Raw genomic sequence first — 10,923 nt, forward strand, 5'->3', positions numbered from 1 at the left:
AGAGTAGACTGCAATTTCATTGGCACAGGTAACTTCCAGGTAAAAAAAAAATCTGTCTGCCAATGCAAGTCTGCACTTTCTCTGAAAAACTTAAAGTTTCTAGATAGTTGTCCAGCCCTAGGGCACTACAGTGTTAAGTGATTTGCCCAGGATCACATAGACATTTTGTGTCAGAGAGGGACTTAAACTCAGTTTTGCCTGGCTCTGAGGGTAGCTCTTTATCTGCTACATCAGGGGGGTCAAACTCTCAGCTCTCAGGCCTGAAGACACCAACAAAACTGTGTGTGGCTGAAACCACATTAAAATGTAATTGGGAAATGTTTAGTAAAATAAATAAAGATACAACACAACAAAGAGAATGTTAATTTCTGCATTTTCTAAGTTAATATGAGGCCTACCAGGATCCATTTCTATTCATGTTTGACACAACTGTACTGTATGATATTAACTTGCAAGATATCTGTACCTACATATTATATATCAATCATATCTGTGGGTATACACAAGCAGCTAGGTGGTGCATTGGGTTGAGTTTAAATCTGGCTAACTGCCTGTGTGATCCTGGACAAGTCACTTAACCTTGGTTACCTCAGTTTCCTCATCTATAAAATGAACTAGAAATGGAAAACACGTCCAGTATCTTTGCCAAGAAAATCCAAAATGGAGTCATGAAGCGTTGGACTGAACTGAAATGACTAAGCAAGAAATGTACAATGACTGTATATATGTAAGCTCTTGTATTTTCTTGTGGATTAAATTCTGTTATTCTATGAGTTCAATGAGATGAACAGGATTTATTAGTTTAGAAATAAGGAAGGAAAAAAATTATCAACTTCCATATATATAACAATTAATGCAAAAAGGATCCATGTATATTTTCCCATTTTATCCTCATCAAAATACTGTGATACAGTTAGTGCTTTATTATTGTTCATTTTACTAATGAGGAAATTGAGTGGTAAATGCTTTGCCCTTGACAATGAGATGTTGATATTGAGGAAAAGTCATGACTGAGACCAGAAATGGAATATATAACAAATATCCAATGGACTAAAGATAAGAAAGGTAAAAACATAGGAAAAGCAGGCAGGTACTAGGGGCATAATTCAAGTTGAAGTCAACTAAGGTCTATGCCACTGTGGGTGGTGGGGGGGGAAAGATATGGAATTCTGAAGATTCTCACACATGAAACACAAGAGACTACTGTACATATTAGTTCTAAAAATCTCTTGCTCTGGTCTACATATTTGCCCTCTCCCACATTCCCTCATCTACCAATGGGGTAGGAATCTGTGGGAGAATATACTCTTACGTGCATAGGTTGATGAAGGAAGGATTTTCCTGGTCAGTTATGTTGACACATTGCTAAATTAAATGTTTTGAATTAATGTGTTTTTTGGTTCATGGTAAGAAAACCATAAGTGATGACCTCAGAGCACACTTCATGCTGTAAGTAGGTCATTGATCCATTTCAGCATTCCATCAGTATCTTTTACCTTCTCCCTGTTTCTCTGGTACTTTCAGGGTTTCATTTACTCCATATGAATTACATTAGCATATTGTTTTATTCTAGTTTTGCTTCTAATGCGGTGGATTTTTTTCTTTATGCAACTTTTCAATGATTTTCTTTCTTTTTGTTTTGCTCTTTGTTGTTTATGGAATGTGGAAAGTGAGGAGCCTCTAACTCCACTATCTTGACTGTAAAACCCACCAACCTCCCCACAAGTACTTACCACAGCAGCCCTCCATTTCCAATTAGGCTGCTCAGATTAAAGTTCCCTATTCCCACTGTCTTTGTAGAGTCCTGAAATGTCCTGCAGTCCTCACTCTAGCTCTGGGACCTCCTTCAAGACCCAGACTAAAACCTAACTCTTCCAGAAGGAAGTCTTATGTTAACCCACCAAATATTATATTTCTTGCTAATTTCAAATTCTTCATCACTTAAATCCTCAATTTATAATCTATTTTGGCTTTCCTTACACATTCCTGATAATTATTCTTGTCCTGCATGGGCTTTCTCCTGTCTGTTGGGTTAGAAATTCCATCAGGGCTAGGACCCTGTCTTCTCATTCTTCTCATATAGTGCTCTGGCCATATTATGATTAAAATATGATTATTTACTGCTCTATGTTTGTGAATGTGAATGTCAGCCTCTAAGACACAAGCCATTTCACCTACAGAACTGAGATTCAGACCTGTACTGACACTCTACCTGCTCCATTTTCATCAGGAAACAATCAATAAAGTCCCGAGGATTGCTGGGATCCAGTGTTCTTTGGTGTTCCTTCACTTCTTCCAAAATAAATTCAAGTATTGATTGCATATTTTTAACTGCTTTGTGATGAGATCCAGGGAGATAACGTACTAGAGATGGAAAAGAATTGTAGACCTAAAAAAAAATATTTACTTTAAAAAAGAAAATAATTTTCTACTCTAGCACTTGGATCATGTTGAGAATAGGGCTGAGTAAGGATGGGACAAGTGCCCTTTGGAAAATAGTGACTTTTCTCATATTTCCTAGAAATGCCCTAAAAATTAGCATTCTGTTCCTTGGTTGCCTGAAACTGCTTGGCTTTCACTCTCAATTCTTACTTCCAACAGAAAAGTTCTCATCCTTTCTCATTTAAGGTCTTCTAAGAGCTCAGCCTACCACCTTCCATTGGGACAGCTAACTCATCTGCTAACTGATCCAAATTCGGGTGCACAAGGGAAAAGTCAGCTTGTCTCTAGTAACATGAATTTTAACATTCAGTCCCTGTGACCAGTGGGTGAACTACTCCAGGGAGGGGCCTTATAATGTCCCTCAAATCAGACCACATAGGGTGACCTTTTCTGTCTTTAGTCCTTGTCAATGAAGAAGAAAATGGGAACCCATTCCAACATGGCACTACTGTACTCCAATGGAATGAATGATGAACTCTAGCCTAGCTGCTTGTAGTAGTTTCTTGAAGTAATTAAAATATATATTCTGAGCTCCAAACAGAGAGAAATTGGTCTCACCTTCATCCATGGGGAACTTACGATCTTGATGTTTTCATTCAAAAGCTTCATTAAATATAGAAATTTCTGGTCTTTATATTCAAAACATTTCTGGAAAATGATAGAGCAGATTACATTGCAAGGAGCACACCAAGATGAATGTGGGGTCACATGGTAATCCTAAAGAGAAAGAGAGAAAGAAAGACTTTAATACTACCATTGTGATCGAAAGGAAGATTTGCCTGCCTTTAGGTAGGACCTGACTGTCCTCCTTTCCCTTCTAGTTTACATTCTAGCTTGGCACAGCAAGGTTAAAATAAACCACCCTTTATGAAGCATCTGATTTCATGCACATGAGAATCCTAAGTGCAAATAGATAATTCCCATTTTATAGGTGAGGTTGCTGAGGCTCAAGAAAATCAGCTGATTTATGTGCACACTAGGAAGGATCAAGATGTGGAATGCAACCAAATTCTCTCCTGTCCCCAAGTAAACTGTTCTTCTTACCATACCATCCCTTCCCATTTCTAAATCCATATTCATCACTCACTAACCAACTTTTACTTTCAGACTTCATGTCTATTTTTAAATTATATTTCATTGTATTTCAATCATTTATCCCAGCATGAGGGTTGCAGCACTGGTCTGGAAGCCTTGCTATTCCAAATGCTCTTAGGTTCAGGGTTCTGGGTTGTGAAAGGATTGATAATGTCAAGGTGGTGATTCTAGGTTTCCTTGACTGGCCTCTCATCTCTCCCTTAGGTGCCTCACTGTTTAGCAAGGCTCCCATTTGCCTTATGAATAGCAATTGGCTGGCAGCTGGTGGCAATGGACAGTCCCTTTTCCACAGGAGTTGCTTCCTCAGATGAGAGCTGTCAGGGCTGACCAGGACCAGTGGTCTAGAGCTTGCTGCCACCCTGTGGCCCTCATGCATATGTACCTATTGGTAGCAGCTAGTCATCAGTTGCTGCTAGTGGTAAAGAGAAATATGAGCCCCTTCTCCACAAGGTAGCTCCTGTGGACACTGGTTTTGCTGTTTCTTAGGCTCTTGGGTTTGGAGGTCCTGAGCTGCCTCCATCAGGGTCAGAGGGGAGATTGTGGTTGAGGTGGTGGGTATACTAAAGAGGCCCAAGGACAGAGTCTTGGAGATATTCACACTCAGGGAACTGAAGGTGGATAGTGATCCAGCAAAAGAATATTGAGAAGCAAAAATCAGCACAAAGAAGAACCAGTGGAGAACAGCATGATAGAGGTGAGGGAGAAGAGAGTATCAATCAGCCAATCTGCCAGCAGTCACTTAGCTCTTACTAGGCTCTGTGCTAAGCACCAGGGGCACACAGACAATAGTAAGACAGCCCCTGCCCTCAGAGGGCTTACATTATACTGAGGGAGGCAACATCTACACAAAAGTGTGGCAAAAGTCCCGGATTCCACAGTAGTGGGGAAGTGCTGTTCTCAGTTTATTCCTATATTATTGCTGGCGAAATTTTCTGGAGTAGCAGAGCACATGCAGCTAATTTCGAGCAACAACTGACAGTATCTTCTACTGCCCATTCCTACCACCCAACACACACACACACACACACACACACACACACACACACACACACACACACATAGTACATATAAGTGTTGCCTTTTATGGTTTAAAAGTAGTTATTCCATAGAATTTATGGCATCAGCATCCTCTAGTGTTGTGGCCCCTAAGTTTCAGATTTCATAGAAGGATGACAACCCTTCTGTGAGATAGTTTAGATGTGGGGGGAGGGGTGAAGGAGGGAAGCATGAAGGGAAACAAGCTTCCAAGAAATGCTGCTGAGTCAGCTCATTGACTTCTAGCAATGTTCTCAGCCCTGCTTCCACTCCTTCGCTTAGTCAGAAAAACTCTGCACTCCCCAGAATGATCCTAAAGCAATGCCTTCTGCCCCTGGAGTTGTTGACTAAAGGTAAGGGAACTGGTGCTGCTAGGTTCTTGTGAGCTCTGTTCCATCTGAAAAGGAATACAAACAAGTAAGGCATTCCCTTAAATGTTCCTCACCATGCTGCTCCTCACAAGATTAGCATGAACTCATTAGCAGAGCTGCACTGCCTCTCATCTCTTCTCTCAGCTGTCTTGACCCTTCAGGGCTTCTAGGAATGACCACATGGCCATGGGCATATCCCCAGGATGGGCCAAAAAGTGCAAACATAGTGTTTCAGACTATAAGGACCAACCTTAGTCTTCACGAGTTATAAGGGTAGGACAGATTTTTGTAAGGTCAGTGGTAACAAAGTAAAAAACACCAACCTTTTGTTTTTTTTAACTCCTCCATAAGATTCTTTGCCACTTCTTGGACTCGCTCTTCGATGCTCCTCTTCCCCATCCCAAAATTCCTCAGGGTCATGAGGGAGAAGCGGCGGATTTGCTTCCATGTCTCTCCATTGCTTGCATGACAATGCCTAGAAAGGGAGCAGGAAGAAGAGAGACCTTAGACTCTAAAGATCCTCAAGTCCATGGCAAAAAGTCCTTGGGCCCTTCAGCACACCGTTGTTCCAGGAGAATAGTTATGGGGTCATTTTACTTTCTCCTCTATCTGTACTGTTTCCTGTCTCATTCTCTCTTCATCACAGTCACAAACACATCAGTGGCCCTACACCCACATCCTGCTCCTGGTAATGAAGTGGCCACAAAGAGGGAGGCCAGGATAAAGACATAATTTGAGAAACTGAATGGTTGTAGGGCAAGTTAGTTGATATCTCTCCATCTTTTTACACAAGGAACCTAAAAGATGATGTCCTGAAGTCCTAGTCTTCCCACTTCACACAGGTACCAAAAGTGAGTGAGAGTCTCTGTGTGTCTTTTTGTGGGTTACTAGGTGGTGCAGTGGAAAGAGTACCAGACATGGAGTCAGGAAAACTCATCTTCATGAGTTCAAATCCAGCCTCAGACTCTTACTGTTTATATGATACTGGGCAAATCACTTAACCCTGTTTGTCTCAATTCCTCATCTGTAAATTGGCCTGGAGAAGAAAGTAGAAAACCAACTCCAGTATCTTTGCCAAGAAAACCCACACTGGGTCATGTAGAGTTGAACATGACTGAAATGATGGAACAATAAGAGGTACACTTAATAAGAATAGAAAGTTATGAAAGCTCAGTAGAAATCCCAAATCGTGTGGCTTTCCTTAGCTTCCTTTCTTTCCCCTAAGTCTGAAACAATCCTACACAGGATTGTTGTTTATGGGGAAGCGATTGTTGAGTCAAAACAAAACATAGCAATTATACAAAGAGTTGTAGTTAATTTGAGCAATGGAAAAGGTGATCACATGCCTTTATGGTACACACATTGATGTACACATACTAAAGCTTAACATGGCATATCCTTCTTTCTCTGAATATATCACACCTTCCTACCTTCAGATATCACCTCTGATTGCAGATGGAGGAAGACTTCACCTAACTACACTTATATTGAGAAATATCCTTTTGCCTGTAATCTTATTTCCATGGGACCTTTATAAAGATCAAATTCATTACCCTCTGCTTCAAGATCCTTCATAAGGGAACATTTGGCCTGCAGTCAAAAGAACTGACTTCAAATTAGCCTTAGATACTTACTAGCTAAACTAATCACTAAACATCTTTTTGCTTCAGTTTCATCATTTGTAAAATGAAGAGTAATAATAGCACCCCCCTATTGCAGTGGTTGCAAAGAGCAAATGAAATAATACTTATAAAGCACTTAACACAATGCCTGGAACATAGTAGGTACTCTATTTGTTAGCTCTTGTTGTAGTTGTTGTTGTTGTTAATTCATTCATTCATTTCCCACCTTGATTTACTCATATGTTCCTACTACAAGTATTCTACATAGCAGATAATGTGTTTGCCTTCTAGTCAGCTTATCAGGAGTCATAATGAAAAAGGTTCTCAGAGACTTCTCTGTCTGTGTCTCTCTCTGTTGGTCTCTGTCTATCTTTCTGTCTTTTTTTTTTCACTTCATCTCTTTCTTCCTACTTTAACTGGAGATAACATACAACATGAAGCAATGCAGCTGCTGCTATGGACAAAAATATTGGCTCACTACATCCTCCCCAACATGCCACAGCTTTGGGGGCTTTGGTATAAAGGTGGGTCTATTTCCACTAATTTCTAGGAATACTATTTTTTTCTATTCTTGTCTTTCTCTTCTTCCTCTATACCCAGCAGAAACTTACCATTCCATTGTAACCATTTGAAAAGTGGCATAGGTGGTCTATCAGCAAACTTGTCACCATGATCAATCAGAGCTTCTTTCACTGCATTGTACCCATATAACACGACAACACGCTCAACACCAAGTTGCAGAGTGAACACTGGGCCATATTGTTTTCTAGCTGTGAAAAGAGATGTGGGCAGTAAAGAGGGTCATCACTGAATGGGTGATAAACTGCTGCCATTACTGTTGTTGACCTTATTGGAGAAGTTCTCAATCCACTATCACCTCCTTCAAAATATTTCTGACATTTATTACAGGGAGGATGATACAACCCATGAACCCAAACTGAGCCATAGATGGCTCAAAAGGCTAAAAGTTCATCCTGTGCCTTGGGCTAGAAGCCAGAAGACTGGTTAATGAAGCACAGTTATGATCTCAGTGCAACATCCCCAACTTTTGGAGAGGTTGAACTTATATTTCATAGCTAGTGCCATAGTGGATACAGCACTGGACCTGGAATCAAGAAGGCTCTATGCAAATCCAGTTTCAGATACCTAACAGCTATGCGACTCCAGGCAAGTCACTTAACCTCTGTCTGCCTCAGTTTCCTCATCTGTAAAATTAGGATAATAATGACACCTAATTCTAAGGGTTCTTTTGAGAATAATAAAATAATATTTATAAAACATTTGGCAAACCTGAAATCACTATATAAATGCTATTATTTATTATTATTGTTGTTGCTGTTGTTGTTGTTGTTCATCTAAAGCTTTGAGAATAACAGATTTGGAAATGGGTACAATGCTGTCAGTGAAATCCTGGAGCAGAAAAGGGTGCACATTCCAATAAAATCCTACAAACCAGTATCATTGGATCATAGGCATACATCCAGAATAGACTTTGGAGATCATTTAAACCCTTTTTTTGGTCATGAACTCTTGTAATAGGCTAGTAAAGCCTATACTCCTCTGAATGATATTTTTAGATTGAAATACATAGGATTACAAAGGAAATCACTTATATTAGAATGAAATAAAGATGTAATTTTTCCCATCCTAACTCACAGAACCTTTGAAATATATCTACAGACCCAATGGGATTTCATGATCCCAAGATTAAGAACTCTTCTAAATCAATCATAATTTCATATATGAGGACACTGAGGCCCCAAAGATCAGGATAGATCTGGGAAGAATTTGGTAAAAAAAAAAAAAAGTATTGGTTTTGTCAATCTACCAGGTAAAAAGGAGAACATAATTTTGTTTTCACATATTAATCTCAATCTTTTCTCACAACCCTGTGAGGCAGATAGGAATTTTTTTTTATAAAATCTCATACAGACATAGGAAACTAAGATCCAAAGAGGTCATCATGACTTTTCTGAGGCACAAAGCTAGTAATTGTCAGAATCTGGACTTGAAGTTCAAATTCAATGCCTTTTCTACACCCCATGTTAACTTTCAAAGGCTTTGAGATCTACAGATCTTAGTTCAGAACTCACTGTTCTTCTTGAGGCCAGGTTACTTTTAATCAGCCACACTTAAGATTATATGCAAGGACTGGGGCAGCACACAGAGACTGCTTAAGGGTTCCTTTGAAGGAATGTGCAAGGAAAACATTCTCCCCTCTGATCCAACAAATGCTGGAGGTCCTCACCTGTTTGCAGGACCTACTCCTCCCTCAGGCAACAGAAGTAATCAGGCACATTAAATACCACCTTTATTCCTGTGGTAGGCAATGAGCAATTTAAGTGGGACTGATGGCATTTTCTCCTACAACTTCACAGTGCCAATGTGACCAGTGATAGCAGAGGATGGCAGTTGTTCTAGAACTGATTTCATCAATTCCTACAGGAATTTGATGGCACCCAGCTAGTGCTGAAGCATTGGGTCCTGATGGCCACTACAGTGAATCAAAATATAGTCTAGAAAACCTATGAGGTGTCTACCTCCCTACTCTAACGTGCTCTACTCTTTAGAACAAGCTGCTTGAAGACAGTCCCGCAAAACAAACTGATGCCGCTAGAGTCAGGAATGAAACCAACAGAAGACAGAGACTTACTTACCTTGCAAAGAGATTGAGGGATATTCTTAAGGTCCACCTGGAGCATATTGCCAAGAATGGGAAGAGGAACAGGACCAGGTGGAAGTTTTCCTCTTCCAAAGCCCTTTCTCCATGATAAAATGAGAAGCAGACATGACATACAGAGCAGTAAGCCAAGAGCAATGGCCACAGATGGATCCATTGACACTCTTCCTTACTGCTAATGCAATAGAAGGCTCAGAATCCGAAGCTGGGAAGGACTGCAAACACAAGGTCAATCAGCTTATAAGTCCTTGGCATCCTGATTAAGCTTCTGATGGACTTTGGCCTGCCACTAAGATTAACAGAACACTCCTCTTGTTCTATACTGGTGTATTTTAAAATAACAGGAGCCATTAAATTTGTGGTTTGAAGTTTTACCGATTCATCTTGCTCCTTATGTGCCACAGTTTTTTTCCCAATATGGCCCTGCCTCCCCTTACAATTAATACCTTCAAAAAACATTAACAAAACTAATGATACTAGGACTTTGACAGTGTATGTCACATACCATAGTACATTACCACTCTGCTGCTAGAGTGTTTCTTAATCTGTTCTAAGAGTGAGGCCACTTTTATAACATTAAAAATCTCATTGACCTATTGTTGTTTGTCTTTCATTCTTGAAGAGGATCATGACTTCAGGGAGGGGATGCAGTGAGCTTTCCTTTAAATTATAAATAATTTCTCTCTAAAGCCATCAGCAAACATTATCTGTGATGGGTATAAATCAGGAACTTTTTCAGTAAGATCTTGGGCAAAGCAACAATGTCACTGTTATTCAATCTTATTCTAGAAATGCTAGTTATAGCAATAACAAAAGGGAAAGCAATTGAAGGAATTAGAATAGACAATGTGGAAACAAAACTATCAGTCTTGGCGGGAAATATGATTATAAACTTAGAGAAATCTAGAAAATCAACTAAAATTAATTAAAATAATAACTTCAACAATGTTGTGAAATATAAAACATCAGCATTTATATATATTACCAAAAAGGTCCATCAAGAAGAGATAGAGAAGTTGCATTTAAAATTACTGCTTATAGTAGAAAATCCTTAGGATTCTGCCTGCCAAGAGAAAACCAGGAACTATATGAACACTTTTCACACAAATAAAGTCAGATCTAAATAACTGCAGAAATATTAATTGCTTACAAGTAGGACATGCCAATATAATAAAATTGAAATTTTTACCTAAATGAATTTACTTATTCAGTGCCACACAACCAAACTATCAAAAAGTGATTTATAGAGGTAGAAAATATAATAACAAAATTCATTTTGTAGAACAAAAAATCAAAAATATCAAGAGAATCAATGAAAAACATTTCAAAGAAGGTTAACTGGCAGGGCTAGATCTCAACTCTACTACAAAGGGATGATCATCAGAATAGTCTGGTATTGATTATGAAATAGAGTGGTGGATCAGTGGAATAGGTTAAATACATAAAACATAGAAATAAATGATCATAATAATCTAGTGTTAAACCAACCCCAAGATCTAAGCCTTTGAGAAAAGAACTCACGATTTCACAAAAATTGCTGAGAAAACTTGAAAGCAGTTTGGCAGAACATAGGTATAGAACAACATCTCATACCATATACCAAGATAAAGTCAAAATGGCTATATGATTTAGACATAAAGGTGATCTCATAAGCAAAGTAGGATAGCATGGAATACTT

General features: G+C 39.1%; 1 long non-coding RNA gene across 1 annotated transcript; it reads right to left on the reverse strand.

The window, feature by feature from the left end:
* Positions 1-2,211: 2,211 nt before the first annotated feature.
* LOC144455106 (uncharacterized) lies at positions 2,212-5,403 on the reverse strand. Its single transcript, XR_013483771.1, has 3 exons — positions 5,267-5,403; positions 3,001-3,159; positions 2,212-2,389 (listed from the first exon to the last, which is right to left on the reverse strand). It is a non-coding gene; the product is annotated as an uncharacterized LOC144455106 (long non-coding RNA).
* Positions 5,404-10,923: the final 5,520 nt, after the last annotated feature.

The sequence above is a fragment of the Phascolarctos cinereus genome, unplaced genomic scaffold (genome assembly GCF_003287225.1).
Source record: "Phascolarctos cinereus isolate Bilbo 61053 unplaced genomic scaffold, phaCin_HiC Scaffold_999;HRSCAF=1656, whole genome shotgun sequence".
Lineage (NCBI taxonomy): Eukaryota > Metazoa > Chordata > Mammalia > Diprotodontia > Phascolarctidae > Phascolarctos > Phascolarctos cinereus.